Source organism: Eumetopias jubatus, unplaced genomic scaffold, assembly GCF_037043125.1.
Source record: "Eumetopias jubatus isolate StellerSeaLion01/CBP00866 unplaced genomic scaffold, mEumJub1_p1.0 scaffold_11, whole genome shotgun sequence".
NCBI lineage: Eukaryota > Metazoa > Chordata > Mammalia > Carnivora > Otariidae > Eumetopias > Eumetopias jubatus.
The window spans coordinates 44,100,540-44,113,167 of NW_028274817.1; the positions used below are offsets into that span (position 1 = coordinate 44,100,540).

A 12,628-nucleotide genomic window follows, 5' to 3' on the forward strand; every position below is an offset into this window, starting at 1 on the left:
TCTCAGCGAGTGGGATACTAGCCCGATGTCTTACATCTGTGGAACGCTAGAGAAGAAAACTGCTGAGTAAAGGGGTTTGGCTATGATTTTCGTTTTACATACACTTTCACCACTCGCAATGCAAAAGAACGTTTGATAGGTTTTTGTTTCATTTTCTCAAATAATTGTTTTTTTGTTTGCTTTTTGTTTGTTTTGTTTTGTTTTTGTTTTCTGGAGAAAATTCAGAAATTGGTGGTCACTGCCATCTAGTGACCAGATCCAGAAGGGCGGCTCGGACCATCCTTTAGCAGGAAACCTTGGAAGGAGGGAGAGAAGAGCCCCATCACAGGGAATTTTCTGGAAGTTTATGTGACAAAGCATTAAGGGTGACTCGGACAGAGCCCGGGGACATTAAACCTCACGTCAGGAAGTTTTCTTCAGCCCCTCCACCAACGACTCTCAGAAATCTGCACATATGAGTCTGTGAAAGTGTGAAACATATAAACATGTATATGTATACGTGTAGACATATACATACACACACGTATAGACATATATATATATATATATATACACATACACATGTATATGTAGTTGAGATGCATTCAAACATCTTTTTAAAGGTTTTATTTATTTATCTTGAGAGAGAGAGTGCGTGCTCTCAAGCCAGGGGAGGGGCAAAGGGAGAAGGAGAGAGAGAATCTCAAGCAGACTCTGTGCCGAATGCCGAGTCCTACACGGGGCTCGATCTCAAGATCCTGAGATCATGACCTGAGCCGAAATCAAGAGTTGGATGCTCAGCTGACTGAGCCACCCAGGCACCCCAAACATTATTATCGTTTTTTCATTTATTCTGCAAATGTTTATTGAGTCCATACTATATGTATCAGACATATTTTAACTATGTTATCTTTGTTTAAAAGTGACTTCATTTCCAAAACTCATCTCACAGGGTAACTATATAAAATTGAAAAGAGCCAGTGATGTGCAAATGCACTTTTGATCGCATCGTTATTTATTCTGAAGCTGACTTGCAAATGTAACCGGTTACATGTGAATGTGAGACATTTACTTTTGCTTATTTACTGATATTGAGATACTCAGTTTATTAGGGACATGTTTATCAACTGAAATAGACTGATAACCTATTTTGAAGAAGTGTTGAGGGATAGTTGTTGAATATATATTGTCCAACAATTTATAAAAGAGGAAAAACTAGTATTTGCATGTTATAGCCAAAAAACCACAGTGTTCATAGAAATAGGTCTTTGTGAAGCTCTTTGAAGGAAAGAATAGGAAAGCAGATGAGAGCTAGCCACTAGAGATTGGGTTCCTGACTCCACTGTTGCCCCAATTTCACCACCCAAAATTATTTAGAATGTGTGCTTATGTTTACCTGCATTACTTTTGTAATGGAATTCCCAGCAAGGAATCTACTACAGTCTTATATAATTTTACCTCGTCATTTTTCTGATTTCAAAATTAATATATTTGTCCTGAAAACAAATGCGGTGCAGAATGAGTACTTGTTAGGGAATTTTTTTCTTGTATATCTCCTTCATCCTGATATACATACAGCAAGATGCCCATCATTCATAATTAAATTTGTATTTTCCAGTCATATTTTTGTGTGTAGAGAATTTGTATTTTCCAGCTATATTTTTGTGTATAGAGTACTATAGAGGTAGAGTTGCATGAACATATATAGTTCTTCAAAATTTGGATTACAATACATATACTGTTCTTCAGTATGCTTTATACATGCATACACAGACATATACAGATATAATTTGTTTTATACTTTATTATTATTATTTTTAAAGATTTTATTTATTTATTTGACAGAGAGAGACACAGCGAGAGAGGGAACACAAGCAGGGGGAGTGGGAGAGGGAGAAGCAGGCTTCACGTGGAGCAGGGAGCCCGATGCAGGGCTCGATCCCGGGACCATGACCCGAGCCGAAGGCAGACGCTTAACAACTGAGTCACCCGGGCGCCCCTATACTTTATTATTTTTTTTAAAGTAAGCTCTATGCCCAACGTGGGGCTTGAGCTCATGACCCTGAGGTCAAGAGTCACATGCTCTACCGACTGAGCCAGACAGGCGTCCCATGTTTTTATACTTTAATATTTATGTGTTTGACTGTGATGCATAGTTTAAATTACTTTCACTGTGGATTTTGAACTACACTCTTCTAGGTACTCGGATTTATTTACATATGATAATAACATTTTTTTTTTATAAAATGTTCCAAATATTGTCCCAATAATTCACATTTCTTTACATTTAACGTTTTTGCTCGGGATAGACAAAGTCTTTCTATAACTTCCCTTTAATTTTTCTAATTACATTTGTAACGTGGTTAACGTGTTTCCAGGGCCACATATCTAGTTTTAAATTTCTCTGGTGTGTATGTCATGCCCACTGGGTTCTCAAACAACCCACCGTCCTGATGGTGAAGGTGATCGTGGAGATGCAGTGCCGGCCCTTGCACCTAGAGGCCTGCATATAGGGCCCCATCGACTGGCCTGTCTGAAGCCAGGTGTGTGGCCCAGGCAGACGCACAGGGAAAATGACCTCCATGGCAGGGATGAAATCATCATTTACAGAGTTACTTTAAGCCGGAGGCACATTACATATCTCCTTGAAGCCAAGCAAGTGTTCAAGTATCATCCCTATTTTTCACAAATGTAGAATTAGATATAAAGCTTTTCCCACTGTGTCCTGACGCCTTTAAGGCTTTGAATGACTGAATCCCCATGGGCGCTGGTAATTGATGAAACCCTGTGTGTTATTCACTTTTGCTATATTATTTTTAAAACAAAGTCAACAAAAATTTAAAACCAATTTGTGTGCCGTCAAAATAAAAAATGAAAAGCTGGGAGTAAATATGTGCAAACATTATTACAGACCTTGTGCTAATATGCGTGAACATAAAGGACTGTTGCTAACCAGTTGATAGAGAAAAAGAGCCCAAAGATAGGAATAAATAATTCACTGAGAACGCAAAATGCTTCTCTAAGAAACACTGGAGAGATGCCAAACCGCGTTAGCTGAAGAAATGAAAATCTGGAGAAGTCAGAAGAAGTGAAAAAGCCAATTTGCATAAAACTACTTATGTGATTGATAATTTCAAAATAATACATGTACATATGGAACACTTGTGTTTTAAGGTAAGTATTCACCTTACCTAAAGAGAATACATCTGGAAAATGAGCACCAATCTATTTAGAGTGGGTACCTGTGGGTCACAGAGAGGGGATCATTGAGCTGGAAGGTACAGAATAATTTCATCTTCTAAATGTATATTTGTAGGGTTTAATATTTTGACATCAGGTAAGTTTGTTGAAAGAAACACTTAAAATATCTCATAACTAACGGACAAAAAAGTTCACATATATTTTTACCAGTTTATAAAAGCGTTCACCTGTTTTATAAAACTTTTTAATAAAGGTTTTATAAAATTTAAACAACTTCCGCTCCTGACGTGGACAGTTTATCTGTGTATGTGTGTGTGTCTTACACTTCCCTCACGCCAAATGTTCACGCCCTCTCGTGTGCAGATTTCCTTTTAGCTCACTCGGGCTGGACTTGCCCTGTCAGGGCATAGAGACTCAGGAAAGAATTGCTGGCAGGGGGTGGGAAATTGCAGAGAGTTCTGGCTGAAGCACCAGAGCCCAGGCCTTTTCCTCCCTCCCTTTCTTTGACAGCGCCCCTGTGCCAAGACTTTCAGAGCTACAATTCTGGATCTGACCACCAGAGGGCATCTATCCACAGTGACTACATTTCTTTCTTTCTTTCTTTCTTTCTTTCTTTTTTAAAGATTTTATTTATTTATTTGCTAGAGAGAGACACATTTCTAAAGGAAAAACCATGCTTCTTTTTCCTACTCTCCTCGTAGTGACCCACCAACTGTTTGCTGTTTCCCTTACACTTCCCAGCTGTTTTGTGTGTAACCTCTTTGAAATGTGCTGGAGTTATTTCCTGCCACGTGGCTATTTCCAAATGTTTCTGTTACTTTACCCTTATTTCAGACCTCATATACGGTTGTCCCTTGAACAACATGGAGGTTAGGGGCACCGACTTCAGCTGGGTGGAAAATCCATCTATAACTTTGGACTCTCCAAAAACTTAGCTGCTAATAGCTTACTGTTGACTGGAAGCCTTACCGATAACATAACCAGTCGATTAACACATATTTTGTATGTCATATGTATTATATACTGTATTCTTACAAGAAAGTAAGCTAGAGAAAAGAAAATGTTATGAAGAAAAGCATAAGGAAGAGAAAATACATTTACAGTCGCGTACGGTAAAAAAAAAAAAAAAAAAATCCGCTTATAAATGGACCTGTGTGGTTCAAACCCTACTTTAGATGCCAGATGCCAGGCTCAAGGGTCAACTGTATTGCAGGAAGCGTTCATTACAGCTATGCATAGCGGTGTCATCCTATCTCATGGAGCTCAGTTCCAGTCTCTGTTTCTCTAAGTAGTATCTGAATGACCCCAGAGAAACTCCTGTATCTAAGACCCAGCAACCTCAGAGAAGGCAAGGAGCTGGTGACTATGTAATCAGGGTCCCTTTTTGAGGAAAAATGAAGGAACACCATGTTATACAGTAGGCCGCAGAATCCCCTGGATTTGCAGCTACAAGTACCTGGGTCCCAGGCCTCCTGACTCTAGTCAGCCTCCTGTGGGAGAGTGGCGCAGTTGGAAATGGCTCCTGGGGCATTAGGCTGGTCACAAAACTCAGGGGGAAGTCACATTTTGTTTTTTGTTTGTTTTTTCTTTGTTTTGCCTTTTGCTTTTGTTTTTTTCCGGCTGCCAGGGCTCTCCTCTCTATGCCCTTGAGAAAGGGTTTTCCTATTAGGACTCCATCTTGTTTGTGTGGCCCTGACAAAGTGGTTTGAGGTCTGCTCTTGCCTTCCTCAGCAGCCCTCCTGGATCTTCTCGAAACCTCCAGCTGCAGACCCCACAGATTCACCTCATGAGCACCCTGCGAGGACACTGGTGATGGGTCACTGCCTGCAGGTCACCCCATAGGTGGGTTGGTCAGTGCTGGTCCTCAGTCTCAGGACCCCCCGGCCAGGAAGGCTCTGGGACCCCTCTCCAAGCCATTCCAACAAGACACCCAGCAGGCCCCCTTTAGGTGGGGTGTGGCAAGTGCCCAGGCTGAGTGTTTTCCCTTCTCCTGAGGACATGACCCCAATGGGCCGTAGCACACCTACCCTAGTTCTACATGGAAAACCTGTCCTCCTGCGGCTATGGTCATGACTGAGGTGCAATCTTCTCCTCGGCATATTCATCATGCTTTCTATTAACTATATTTTATGATGCTTTGACAAAATAGGGGCCTTGTGGACCTGGTGAAGGGACTGCCTCTCCGAAAGTGAGCTAATTCCTTGAGATAGCAATCAACGGTTTTGATATGCAAACCAACCAATCCAGAGTCCACACCTCCCACCACCTCCTTTATCAAATTCTCATATCCCAGTTCAATATTCTCTTTGCCCCAAATCACCCCAAGTTCAGATACTGGACAACTAGGGGCCACCCCTCTAGCCCAGAGTCTACCAAAATTGTTCAAACTTCAGTCCAAAGCTTTACTCAGCATCCTGATCCTGCCTCTCCCAATCCTTCCCATAAAGCCAGAAAAACGACTCTGGCTCATGTTTTCCCCTCATTCTGTCTGCCTCCTGACCAATGCAGGTGTTTCCTTATGTGGCCCCGAGTGGGTCATGGCAGGTACCCTCCCCTTGGGAGCTGTAGGTCATAAACTCCTCTTTCAAGGACGCTGTCTCCATGTCTATCATCTTACCATACCTGAGTCAAGCAAATCTCAGGTATGTTTTAAGACATCTAGTTGAAGGGAAAGGCCTGAGTCATGTGCTCCTCTCAGGTCAGGGGTTTGGTACATGGAGAGAGTCCTTTGGAGCTGGAGGTGGGCGTTGTTGGAAATTAACATTCTTGGGAATCATGCAAAGGTAAGAGAGGGGCAGAGAACCCAACATTACCTTTGAATCTTCACACCAACCATTCAGGCTAGATTGTATTAGGTTCATGGAAGTTCATCAAGGCTTCCCTTATGGCCCAGCATGTGACTTATTCTACAGTGTTCCATGTGTAATTGTTATGTGCATTGTTCCATGTCAATTAAGTAAATAAATTTGTTAGTAGCGTTTATTTTTTAAAATACAGAATGCTTCGCAAATTTGCGCATCGTCCTTGCACAGGGGCCATGCTAATCTTCTTTGTATCGTTCCAATTTTAGTATATGTGCTGCTGAAGCGAGGACTTGTGACTAACATCGTTTAAATCTAATTCATCTAACTGAATTTCCGTTTGCCTGTTTTAAGCTATCACTCAGTGACATGTGTTAAAATTTCCAGTTGTGATAGTGAATCTGTCCACATCTTCATTTACTTCTGCCAGTTTTAGCTTTTAATATCTTGTATGCAATTCCAGTGTATGGGTTTCCCCCACACACACATTCAAGCAAGTCTCCTACACAAGCTGGGTGTCCTATAATTTAACTCAATTTTGACACTATCTACCCGGAGATAGCATCAGATTCCACAGGTTGAGGGCTCAGTCCCACATGACTGCCCTCTACCTTAGATGCTAGATGCCAGGCTCAAGTCCAAGTTGTTACTTGTGCTTCTGACTGACTGGCTATAGTCAGAGGTTCCCACATCCCCTTCCTTGGGTTCGATTAATTTGCCAGGGTGGCTCACAGAACTCAGGAAACCCGTTTCCTCACTAGATTACTGGTTTTTTACAAAGGATATTAAAGAACAGGAATCAACATCCAGATGAAGAGATACATGGAGTGAGGCCCCAAACGCAGAGGCTTCTGCCCTCATGGAGTTTGGGGCATGGCACATGGATGTATTCTGGTTTACCAACCTGGAAGCTCTGAACACAGTCCTTTGTTGTTGTTGTTTTTTCCCCAGACATTAGTAGTCTATTGTTTCTTTAGCCCAAACACACTCAAAATGGAAACTCAGAGAATACTCTTCCACCTGAAACAATTAAACCAGATTCTACTAGCATATAATGTTGAACACAATACAGCAATAAAGATGGTAATCCATTGTCTTCCATACCTACTAAAGCCAAGATGGTAAAGCCAATTTGGTTGCAATAGTGTCATAAGGATAGAATATTACCATAAAAAATCAGCAAATAATAGTAATGGTCAATGAATATTTTGACTCTGGTTCACTGAAACGGGGACAAAATGTTGAAAGTCCACAGTACTGCAGGTGAAAAATCACCACGGAGGCTTCCTTATATAGTCATGATTAAATCGTTGGCCATTGGACACTGGACTCAATCTCCAGTCCCTCTCCCCTCCCCAGAGGTCAGGGAGGTGGGACTGAAAGTTCTAACCCTCTAATCTCTTGGTTGGTTCTCCTGGCAACCAGCCCCCAACCTCAGGTGTTTTCCAAAAGTCATTTCACTAACATAAGAAGTGACAGACTTAATCATTCTCAGCACAGAAAATTGCAAGAATTTTAGAAGCTTTGTATCAGGAGGGACAAAGACCAAATAGTGCATATATTTTTTTTTCTTTTCTTTAAAGATATATTTATTTATTTTAGAGAGAGAGAGAGAGAGAGAGCACACACATGTGCGTGTGAGCACACGGGGTCGGGGGGGGCGGCGGAGGGCAGAGGGAGGGAACCCCAAACAGGTTCCCCGCTGAGCATGGAGCCCACACACAGGGCTCCATCCTATGACCCATGAAATCATGACCTGAGCCGAAACCAAGAGTCAGACACTTAACCGACTGAGCTACCCAGGCACCCCACTGCATATATTTCTTACCATAAATCACAATATCACAGCTTGGTATATTTCGGCTCTATATAAGAGGTGCAAATAAATTTAGAATTGTTTTATTAATATCTTCTTGTTCAATTGAACCTTTTATTATTATGAAATCTCCCTCTTACCTCTAGTAAGGCTTTTGTTTGAGAGTATACTTTTATTTTATTAATGTGGGTATACTAGATTTCTGTTGGTTAATGTTCAAATTGCATTTTCCCCCAATTTTCTATGTCATTAAATTTTACATGTGTCTCTTTTAAGGTGCATTTGGTGGAATTTTTATCTAGTCTGATGTTTGCCTTTGCACTTGAAATATTTCATCTGTTTACATGTAATGAAATTAGCAGACATAATTTGGCTTAACCATGCCATCCTAATATTTGTTTTTACCTACTCTAATTTCCTTTTTCCTTCCCTTTCTTTTGAAATAATCCATATTTGACTATTTGATTTTTACCTCATTTGGCAAGTTAGTGACACATTCTTTTGTCATTCTTGTAGTGTTTACCCTTGAGATTACAATATACACACTTAACTGTCAATTACTTTATTTACATGTTATGAGAAAACACAGGAACCGTAGAATACCTTGGCTCCATTTTAACCTTCCCAAGTTGCTGTTATGCGTTTTAATTATCTAAACACTTAAATCCCAGAAAACATTATTGTCATGTATTATACAGTTAACACTCACTTAGACTTGTTTACATATTCATCAACGTCATTTTCTTTCTTTTGCGCATCTGTCTTTCCACCTGGGGTCATATTTCCTCTGCCTGAAGAGGAAACTTTAGTATTTCTTTTAACTTGAGACTTTGGGTGCCAAATTTGCCTGGTTTGCTACATTAAAATGACTGTTTTCCATTTTTGAAAGACATTTCTTTCTAGGGATGGAATTCTAGGTTTGCAAGTATTTTACTTCTGTGCTTGGAAGATAAAAACTCACTCTCTTCAAGATACTATTGTTTCTGTTGAAAGATTAGATTCCAGTCTGATTGCTGCTTCTTTGGGGATGATCTGTCTTTTCTTCCTCTCTCAGCTTTGAGTATCTGCTCTCTACCTCTGGGTGTCAACAGTATTACTGTGATAAGTCTACATTTGGTTTTCCTCGTACCCTTCTAGGCTTGACAAAGAGAGAGCTTCATGAATCTGCAACTTGATGTCTTTTGTCACTTTTTAAACTTCCCAACTATCGTTTCTTTAAATATATCTTCTGCACTGCTCCCTTTCTTTTTTTCTGGGACCAATTGAACATGCGTTGGCGTTGTTTGCTATAACACCTTCAACTCTTGCCCCTTCTCTTTCAGGATCCTCCACCATGTTGTCTCACCAGGCTTAATGCTGGATATTTCTTCAGACATGCTGTCTGTTTATATACTTCTCCATTTAGGTAGGGAACTTGCCTTTGACTCTTGAAACACTACACCACACAGTCAGGGCGGATTCTATTATGAGCTTAGAGCTCAGGTTGGAGGAGGGGGTTATAGTCATTAATTAACTTGTGCCGGGGTCACCCAGCCTGGAAATGGCAGAGCAGGAACTAAGATTTCCAGAATGGGCCCTCTGTCCAACCCTTTCTCCTGTGCTTGTTCTCTCCTGGGCTGAGAATGCTCCCTACCTCTCATCTCCCAGGAGGCAGATCCACAGTGGAGTTTTCCAAACTTTTAAGCATGCCGCTTGCTATATTTCCTTTTAGATTAAAAAAGTCAATGATATTTCTTCATTATCCATAAATGCTATCACAGGACTTTGCTCTCTTATTCAGGTCATTGATGTGTTTTCTACCTTGATTTGCTTTTAATTTTGTTTCTTTTATACTGTTCTTCCTGATTTCAGAGTACATTGATAGACATACTTCCTTTCAAAGAGGAGCTAGATACTTGGGTGTTTCCCAAGGAAGTATGAAAACTGGTATAAACATGGCATCTCTGGCATTCATCCTTCATGCATCCATGAACAAGATGGAGAAGTAGCAATGAATGGTGCTTATGCGGACCCCCAAATAAGATAGTGTTAAGAAAAAAAAATTCAACTGAGTAAAATTTAAAGATCTTATTGGATTTATTCAACATCCTATGAATTGGGGGACAGCACCCCATCTAGCAAATAGAAAGAAGCTCCTAACAGCTGTACAAAAGGGAAGACTTTTCTAGGCAGAAGAAGGCAGGATGAGGAAATTACTAGCAAATAGTGGATTGTTTAAGACAAGGTCACCTCCCTTTTGGGGGATGGCAGGGGCCTATTAGGCAGATTACCCCATTAGTACTGGACAGGAGATTCTAGACCGACTAGTTAAGATTACATTTGTGGGAGAGGCTGAAGCTGCAGTTAGGTTAGGCATTAAGTCTCTGGTGACATGGGCTTGACTCCACTTGGGGACCTTTGTCTCTTTCTTGACAGCGTGATCAGTCATCATGGTTGACATGTACTAGCCAGTGGCATACATAACCCTATAGTTAACTGTATCTTTTTTTTTTTCTACAGCATGACAGAGCCTAGGAATTAATTACCGGTCAAGCAATCCTAATGGTAGTCCTGGTATCTGTGGGGCAAAAATGTAGAAATCTTTTTTAGAATTCATGGGCTCCTTCTTTCTCTCCACTTCCCCACAGCACCCACTAGGCCAACTGACTCTACCAGAGGAGAAGCCAATGGCATTATGAAGGCCTTGTCTATGCTAATGTGGACATACGGAAAGAGAGAATTCCTCCAGGGAGAGAAATGGGGGTGAAGTGGCAGGATGGAACCATGGGAGCTGGTTCAAGATTGCAGTGAGTGTCCTGGCAAAATGTATGGAATGTGCAGGAGAGACAGGTCAGGGGCAGTTGCACTGGTCTTGTGCAGAGGCACTAGGTTACTTTGCTGGGACAGGTGAGCTTTTTAATGTGTCCTTTTTTTCTTCTTTTACTAGTAGTTATCAGCCTTGGTCATCTAAGGGCAGGTTCAGAGAAGGGATATAAAGAGATTAGAGCAGAGGATGGCTAAAGGCAAAGGTGAAAACTACACCCAAGGAGATGAAGCAACTTTCCACTGGATGCCTCAGCTTGGCTCAAGGTGAGTGCAGGAGATGGGGGTCAAGTCTCTGGAGACCTTGTCTGAGGGGCAAGCAGGGTCTTCACAAGGTGGGATCTCCTGGAAATTTATGAAAGGAAGGTCATAGAAACAGGAGCTACATAAAAACACAAGCCTAGTACTTTGTCCAGGATGCTGACACTGACTGCGCATCGAAGGGTATCAGCTATAAGATGTATAACAAAGAGAACCAGAAGGTGCATGCCGAGGACATTACCTGTACCTAGTCTTGGGGAAGGAGGACAGGCCTGGGGTTGGTTCACTTCTTTAGAATGAGACTTCCTGGTGCTTACCCCACCCCTCCTTTCTATAGATATCTATCTTTGTCATTCCTTCTTCTGTACCCTACTTGGTGCAGTATAAGTTGGAGCTGGAAGAAATGGAGTAGCTAAAGGTAATGCAGGCTCAAGGTCCATTGTGTGTCCACACCCAGCCTCTTCTTCCTCCAGCCCCCAATTTCCCTATCCCCACCAGAGCCTCACGGTGTCTTTCTCCATCTCTCTCTGCAGGTGACCATGAACAAACACTATGATGTCTCCCAACAAGTTCTTGCCTCCAGAGGCTCTGCTTTGACCCAGGTACAGTTGACAACAGTAATTCTAGGGCAGGTGAGGGCACAGGGGTCTGCCTGGAAGGAAGACTGAGGGATGATAATGTGGGGAGGAGTTGGTGCTGGCCCTGGACCCCTCTCAGCCTTCTGATTGCGTCCTCTGGCTTCCTGAATGAAGATTTGGTGGGCCATGAGATAGATATATAATCCTGAATCGAGGGAATTGCATGGCTGCCAACATGCAGATCACTGAGGAGAATCTCCCTGAGGTGAGGCCTTAGGCTCAGTGCAGTTATTAATGGTAGAGGGTGGAACCCATGGGCTGGAGGGAAGATTTGTCTCTGAGGCCCTAGATAGTAACTGTCACTCTAGCTCTTCTTCACCGAAAGCTGTTGCCCTTGAACTTGAGCAACAACAAACCATACGGGCTGGATGGCCTATATGACATTATACAGATGGTCTCCACAGTCAAGGTCCTGAACCTCTCTAAAAATGAGGTGGGAAGAGGCAACCAGATCAAAGTTGGGGTTGACAGTGGGTGGTGGTGCTCATCTGAGAGATGACAGGAGGCAGGAGAAGGTACCTATGTGGAAAGGTAGAAGCTGGGGGTGCAGTGGCCCACATGTCTCTCTTTCCCTGGGACTCCTTTTACAATTTCCTCCTTGTATTTCTCAGCAAAAGTCAGCCTGAGAGTTGCACAAGGGGAAGGGGTTGTAGAGCTGTGGTCAGAGGGAATCCATGTCAACTTTCCTGGGGACCTCTGCCCCTAGGAGCCTGAGCCACCCAACATTGCCTGTCTGCAGGAGGTGGCAGCCATGGGAAGGATCACATGCTCTGCCTTCTCTTCTCTCTGTGTCCCTCACCTGTGCTTAGAAGTCTCCTTTCCTTCCTCTGACCTGCTTACCTATTTTCCTGGTCTGGGGTCTGTTTTTTACCTTCCGGCACTCAGTTTTCTCTAACATGTTGCTATGTTCTGGATGTTCGTGTCCCCCACCCCACCCTGTTCATTTGTTGAAATCCTGACACCCAAAGATGATAGTATCAGGAAGTGGGTTTTTGGGAGGTGCTTAGGGGTCATGAGGGTGTAACTCTCCTGAATGGGATGAGTGCCCTTATATAAGAGGCTCCAGAGAGATCCCTAACCCTTTCTACCATGTGAGGACATAGCAAGAAGGTGCCGGGTATGAACCAGGA

General features: G+C 42.3%; 1 non-coding gene across 1 annotated transcript; it reads right to left on the reverse strand.

Moving 5' to 3' along the window:
- Nucleotides 1–6,167: 6,167 nt before the first annotated feature.
- Nucleotides 6,168–6,274, reverse strand: LOC114202392 (U6 spliceosomal RNA). Its single transcript, XR_003607792.1, has one exon. It is a non-coding gene; the product is annotated as a U6 spliceosomal RNA (small nuclear RNA).
- Nucleotides 6,275–12,628: the final 6,354 nt, after the last annotated feature.